Source organism: Adiantum capillus-veneris, chromosome 15 (assembly GCF_014529385.1).
Source record: "Adiantum capillus-veneris isolate H3 chromosome 15, ASM1452938v2, whole genome shotgun sequence".
Lineage (NCBI taxonomy): Eukaryota > Viridiplantae > Streptophyta > Polypodiopsida > Polypodiales > Pteridaceae > Adiantum > Adiantum capillus-veneris.
The window spans coordinates 127,542,971-127,550,704 of NC_140945.1; the positions used below are offsets into that span (position 1 = coordinate 127,542,971).

Here is a 7,734-nt window from a genome sequence, read left to right on the forward strand (position 1 = left end):
TTGCAAACACAAAAAACTGGCAAAATTCAGATGCCCAAAATGTGCATGCCAAAGTTTGGCATCTAAAACAACCTTTGAATCCGCAACTACATTGGCAAAATTTTGCCCACACTTGTTATACAAAGTGAGCTTATATAGGCCACAACACAAAATGCCATATGAAACAATGTCATCGCCAAAGTTGAGATCATGAACTATACATTTGTCATCCACAAACTTGACAACAAGACCAAGCCTTGCAATTGCAAATACAAACATAAGGCTCTTTTTAATCCTTGGTATATAAAGTGCATTGACAAGTATGAAAGAACTACCATTTGCAGTAGTTCACACAATATTTCCAACTCCCTTGACCGGATAAGAGGCATTGTTGGCACAAGTGATCGTAGTCCTGTGAGCAATAGCCTCTCGAGAGGCAAACAAATCATGATGCGGAGTAATGTGCTTTGTAGCACCACTATCAAAGTACCAAACATGTGACTCTGCAACAATTGACATACATGCATCATGGACATAAGGATCATAAGTACACTCTACACTAAATACCCCATAGAAGATTCTACAATAGCTATACTAGTATTAGAACCAGACTCTTTCTTCTTGGCTTCTTTTGCCTTCAACTTAAGACATTGCTTTAACAAGTGATCATTAGTCTTGCAATAATGGAAATGCATCTTCTTTTTTCTTTTTTGCATCAGAATTCCTAGACAAGTTGTTATTGCCAATGGAAGCAGTAGTCATAGGTGATCTACTACTCATAGAAGAAACACAAGAAGTGGCGACATTACTAATACCACCTCTTCTTTGAGTAGCAACAAAAACCTATTCAACTACACAATGTTCTTTCTTGAAAGTGATTATTGTAATAGCAATGTGCATAATGCATCAAATTTGGCAACCTGAGGGTTTCCTTGGATTCTAAGCCTCCAAGTACTAGCAAAATTCTAGCAATCCATTGAGAACAGTCTGCACAAGTGAACTGCGAGAAATAACCTCACCTACAAAAATGAGTTGCTCTTTTTTGCAAGGTCAACTTCAAGGAATAACTTCACCTTCAAGGATATCAATGATTTGCTCATTGATATCCTTGTACCAACAAGAAAAGTGTCCATTTCATCTTCCACTTGCATAATATCTAACTCTAGCTCTTTACACAACAATGCAATTTTAGCCTCATTGCGACTTGTATAAAGACTAGCCAGAGTATCTCAAGCCTATCTTGTTGATTTTTCTGAGCGAATGTGAGAAGTAATAGTTTGATTAACAGATAATGCAATCAATGCATGAGCGTGTGCATCTTTAACATCCCAAACTAGATTGTTGGGATGTAGGCAAAACAACTCTAGCAGTGAAACAAACGTGCTAGAACCTGCAACATCCTCAACAGAACTTGTATCCACAAAAGGCAGATGCACATCAATGCTCTGCATAACATTTCAAATTCCCTTTTTGACACAAGAACATGCATCATCTTGTAAGCCCACATTGGGTAGTTCAATTCAGAGAAAGTGAGCAAGGGGTGCTGGCAATGTTGTCAACTACGTCTGAGAGGATGCAACCTGCTTTGATACCAATTGTTGGAATTAGGGTTAGAGGGATTCACACACATCTTGGAGAAGATGAAGAAACTCAAGGCACACAACAAAGAGCGTATTGCTTAGTGGGCAAATAGAAAGATAAGTTAGCGCTAGAGTGATGGGCATATTTACAATGCACGGGGGAAGAAACCTCCCAATCAAATAGGTTTAGGGTGTCATGGATTAGGCTAGTAAAATTTAGTTACATTTGTGCCTTAGGGTATAAAGTTAGTTAGCCTCCTAAGTATGAATCATAACAACAATGTAGTAGTTTCTCTCTTGGTTGTTTGAGCAATTTCTCTTACTTCTTGTAAGCTTGGCTTGGTGTACTTGGTTGTTTTGAACCTTTTCTCTTTCTTCTAGTTGGACAAAGAAAGCACAATAAACAAACCTCTTGGTTGCTATGAGATGATACTCTTAACCCCACGTTGACTCTATTTGTAGTTAGCGCATATAATAGGGCTTTCTTAGTTGTTTTTGAGCCAATTCTAAGTGAGCATAGATGGTATCTACTTTAAAATTCACTAGTTGTGCTTGAGCCAATGGCTCTTACCTCCCACGGAAGAGAAGTCATTGGTGAATTTAAGCATAAATTGGTTGTGTTTGAGCTTTAGTTCTTACCTCCATGTTTATGTCTTTAGGGTCTCTTTGTTACCATACATGTGCTAGCGGTGTGTGAACACAGGGCATTTTTTTCCACAAAGACTAGAACTATTGTATCCTAGGAATATTCAAGCTATAATTAAGCAACCTATATAGGATTCCAAAAAAAGATCAATTTAATGGATTTTTTCAAAAAATTAAGCTCTACACCTTTCACTTCTTGGGTTAACCTTATCACTTAGAGAAGGTGGGAGATGCTTAATTGGTTTAAATCTAGGAGTTTTTAAACCGATTTATATTGATCGATTAGTTTATTGATTGATATGTAAGAACATATACGAGATATTGAAAAATAATGACTTTGCAATGTATAATACCTTTGAATAATATGACTAAACATATTATACGACAGTTATTCAGGTTTAAAATGTTTCACAAATAACGTATGATGCAACCTAGCTTCACGAGAGTGATGCATAGTAAGCAATAAACTTGTATGTTCTCATCAATCTCCAGGATCTTCTTCTGGAAAACATATTTGGCAAAAAAATATGCTACTATAGAACCATGAAGACATATTAGAAACATAAAAGTGATGCCATATATATGTAGAGCTCAAAGAGAGATTTCATAATGAGAGCCTATCCTTCTTCCTAGTCCAAATCGTTATTGAGAGAGAGGTTGTTATGATGCCATAAGCATGTCCATCCTTCTTCCTAATCTCAGCTGTCTCAGGCTCTCCTAGTGGACGTAGAGTGCTCCATAAATCCTTCATCACGAGATGGCATTTTGCCTTGGATTGCCAAGCATGAAATCCATTACCACAAAACTTGGCGGTGCTATCCCTCGTCGCGGTGCACTTGGGTATGTGTGTAGCATTGGCAAGATGGGAGCGATCAAGCACCGCTCCTTTTAGGCAGCTTTTCGAGTATGTTGCATGTTTGTTGGGGCTTTAGTTGTAGATTAAAATCCCTTTAAATTAAGAGGCATCGAGGAAGAAGGTATATAAGGCGGTGCTGAAAATCAAACCCTAGTTAATAAGCGCAAGGGGGAGGAGGTATAAAAGCCAGAGAGGGCACTCAGGGAAGCTCATACCTTTCTAGGCCTTTTGGCTAAGATCAAGTGTAGTATCTGTTCTTATCAGTTTAATATCTGATACGTGGTCCATCGGGCCACATGATATTAACCTAATTTTTCTCAAGGGGGCAGTCCCCTTCCGGCAGTCCCCTTTCTCAAGGGGGCAGTCCCCTTGCTGCCCGGGGGCTGCGCGCGTCGCACTGCCTCAGAGGCCTGGCGCACCCCCCTCCCAATCTCCACCATAACAAAAAGTCTGTCCAGGGACGACGGCGAATTGGATTGCTGTGATGCCGACTTCTTTTCACGCTCTCGCTCTGGTCTCAGCGCCCTCAAGCTTTTGGCTTGGTTCATGACTCCCGTCTTGGCGGCTCAGAGCATTGGATGGGAATCGATTCTTGATCCGGGATTTCTCTGCAGGATGCCAATTGCTATAGCTTCAATTGGGTCTTCTTTCTTTCTTGCTTTGAGTTAGAACTTAGCGTTCGCCTTTAGTGCATGGGTGGGCAGGAGGAAGCTGTCTTGAGTTCAAGGATACATCTTGGGATTGTCCCTGCCACGATAAAGTCCCTCTCCTCCCCCTCTCTCTCTTTCTCGGCCTTGGACAACCGTCCGTCACTCCGCAACCGGGGTCATGTGTGTGCCACCACTTCTCTCGTCACACCTTGATACGGTGTCAAGAGCCTAGGTTTGCCGACGCCTTCTGTATGCTGGAGAGCTCAAGGAGGTGATGATTAGAGAGCTAAGTTTTAGCCGGCGATTTGCAGTTGCGTTTACGTCGCGTAGAAGGCGTGTGATTAGAGAGGTCTCCTCTTTTGAAGAGACCTCTCTTGTTATTAGAGAGGTCTCCTCTTTTGAAGGCGTGTGATGTCGCTGTCGGATGCACGTGGCCTACGTGGACATGCTACATCGACTTCAAGAGCCAATCCTGAGGTAGGAGGTTTAGTAAATCGGCAATTTTGTGAGCTTGTTCACATGCCCGGACAAGTCCATTAGATTAGGCTTTTCATTTCTTGGTGTACACACCTTTTATTACACCTTGGTGGGCATCTACAAATACGAGCATGCAAATTTAGACTAGAGGAATCCAGTGCGTCGATTTCCCACGGCAATCGAATTCCTGTGATTGCTCAATCGAGATTCGACAAACCTCATAAGACCTACCTAAACTCATAATATTATAAAGAGGAGGAGGCGTAAGAAAACTGAGCGCCGCCATCTCTCTAGCATTTGTGAAAGTGCTCTACCTCTCCTTGCCCTTTTTTTTCTCTCGTGCTACACCATTGGTGCAACTTCTCCTGGCCAATTTGCAACCCATTTTCAATGTGCAAGTAGAACTACCAAGAGCCTTGAGTCAAAATGAGTCTCTCTCTCTCTCTCTCTCTCTCTCTCTCTCTCTCCCGCTTCCCACCATCATATATACACGTCAAGATTTATGATTTAGGAGAACCTTACCTTATTCTATTTTAAAGCCAATCATTATTTATTAATTATTCAAGCTTTCAATCCTATTGGATTGGACAATTATCCTATCCAAGCTTTAAATCTTATTGGATTGGATAATTAGCCTATGTATCCATTTTTCCCCAATTTGAATTGGGAGATTTGTAAAAGGCTTTACTATAGTAAGCATGACGTTTTTTTACTCTACATTAAGCGAGGAAGCTTCCATCACAGGCTAAGACCTTGAAGCTCTACCCTTTCTCTATTGCTTGAGAGCTTGAAGCCCTCGAGAGGTGCTCCAATCAAGGGGGGGAGCACCCTCCCATGGAGCTTGAGCTCTCCTTTCATCTCTCGCAAGCCTCAAAGCTACCTGACGTTGCTATTTGCACCCATAACCAACTACCCTTTTTGGCACGTATTACACAAGACTTTGGCCTCCAAAATCATGCACACATATTCACGTTCAGCTTTAACACTTTATCATTGGCAATTTGTGCTTTATGCACATATTTATACAACCATTTTCTCCTTCTGTAATGTTATTTTATCTCTCTTGTTATGGTACAGAGATCTTAAAGGTCAATATTTTCATTCAAATAAGAATGGTTGCTCAACAGGCCTACATTGGGCTTTCCAAGTACGTAATTAGCATCGGCACTAGATTCTCCTTATGGAAGACAAAGAACCAACTATTGATGATGTGAGAAGAATTATGGAAAATCAATACTACCGATGAACCTGAACAAATTCGAGGCAACACCTCTCAACATTATCAATGGATCAAGAAGAATGATGCGTCTTGGTATTTATTGTCTTATGTTTAGTCAACAACTTTCTTCACCACCTTGATGTTAACCAGGCAGTGAATCAAGAGTGGCAAAGTCTTGAAACAATTTTTGGAGGTAACATGAACAATTCAAAGTTGTTTCAAAAGATGCAACTATACAACCTACAGTATTAGTCCGAAACGCTTAAAAAGCATTTAGAGTTTTAAGCCTACTGTTTTAATAGCTAGCTACACTTGAATGATCACTTGATGATGATGATAGGAAAGCTGTACTTTTGAATAGTGTTAGCAAAGAAGACAAGTTCATGGAGACCGTCACAACCTTGAAGGTTGGCAAAGAGATGCCCAACGAAGAGATGAATGCCATCCTCTTAGATGAAGTTAGAAAAAAGGTAGCTGATTTCGACTCTTTTGCAAAATCCTTTATCGCAAAAGGAAAAGTACAGAAATGAAAATCTGCAAATGATTAGGTTATATTGCTCATGTCTGCTTCAATGGTTAATAATGGAACACAGTCAACACTATGCACAATTGGTTTTGCAAAGATCCTAAAGCAGACAAGGCATTGCAAAGGAAAGTGTTGGATGACTCACTTGATAGTGAGGACTCTTGGGCTTTCTAAAAGCTCACCAAATTCATAGAAGTTTCAATTTTTTGCATTGTAGTGCACAACATGAATAACTTTCAAAGGTTCTTTCCCACGGGTTTTCCTTTGGTCTGTTTATATAATTATTGTCAGGGCTTAGACATTGCCCACCGCCCATGATCTTAAAGGATTTGTATTTTGATAGATTGTACCAACGTCTAAGTGTGCCCAAGACACGTGTGGGCCAACCTTTGAATGGCAGGGGCTCATGCCTCTAAGGCATGCTCGCTCTTTTCAACCTTTGAGCCATGCACAAAAAGTTATTTTAGCATCACGTTGGAACATCATCACCTCTGAGCCTAAGGAGTCTATGCTAGCATTCCTACCTTTCTTTTGGAATATGAGGTTTGACTCACCTTATAAACTGAAGTGCAGTTTTTTAAGCTCTATGGAATACCTCTCTAGCTTAGCTAATTATATCACGATGTCACACACACTCACTAAGGCTATTATACATGCCACCACCTATGTACACATCCATGATTGTTCTAGACATTATCATGCAAGTTGTAAGGCATGTCCTGTACGATGAAATGTGTAACTATTCAGATTGCTTTTATGTAGCTTGACTCAAACATTGTCCTCCGGCTTGCACAATTGGACGACACCCGTACATGAACGGTATCAGGTTGGTGGTGTAATTCAAATTTTATAGTTTGTTGATGCTTTCTTTATTTTTTGAGTTTGTCAAATCTTCCTTAAGTTTAGTTTAGCCACATGTTTTCCTCACGAGTGCATGCTCAATCTTGATCATCTATCTATATCTCAAGTAGACACGCACTTCTTTTCTCATAGTTTGGCAATTCAACTTATGTATTGGAATATTCAATGCACTCTGTACATATTTACTTTATTCCTAGGTGGTTGTTGGGAATCTACATGTCTTTTTTTGGTTTGAAAGTGCATCTTAAATATTGCAGCCCAATGTTCTCATTTGCATAACCGGTTTGTAGCATGAATACAACCCTTTATCCCAGCCGCTTTTCCTCCTCAAATACGTTTTGCACCAGGTTTTGTGATCGATAGCTAGGACTCCTTTCTCCCTCCGACTGTGACAACACGTCTCTCTCTCTCTCTCTCTCTCTCTCTCTCTCTCTCTCATGTTCTACGAGAAATAAAGGAAAATTGACTACGCTTGACTGAGAATAATATGGGTGTCTCAAAGCTGGGTCCACGATCTAGAGACTGAATGGTCGATGTTACTAGGATGAATGGAAATCTGCAAACATCAAAGTAGGTTAAGGATTAGGTTAAGCTGCAACCCTTTTGCTCAATTCAATTACCCTCTTTAGTAGCCCTTGGTTATGTAGGGAATCCTATGGGACACAACTTGCATCTTCCCAATGGTCATCAAGTCCCAATTTGAACTATTGTTGGTGCCTATCAATTGGTTCTACTCATCTACTCATGTTCCACAACAAAACCCAAGGCGACAACAATCACAACCAACTAACCAATTGCACTCCAAAATCTATCAAAATCTAAACTCATAAGGCTCTTGTTCAGACTTTGAGCCATATATGGAAAGTTGTTTTAGCGTCACGTTGGAACATCATCACCTCTGAGCGTAAGGAGTCTTTGCTAGCAATGCTACCTTTCTTTCC

The 7,734-nt window shown here is 40.4% G+C and overlaps 1 pseudogene; it reads left to right on the forward strand.

Moving 5' to 3' along the window:
- The first annotated feature begins 3,271 nt into the window (after positions 1-3,271).
- LOC147441467 (U2 spliceosomal RNA) lies at positions 3,272-3,484 on the forward strand (annotated as a pseudogene).
- Positions 3,485-7,734: the final 4,250 nt, after the last annotated feature.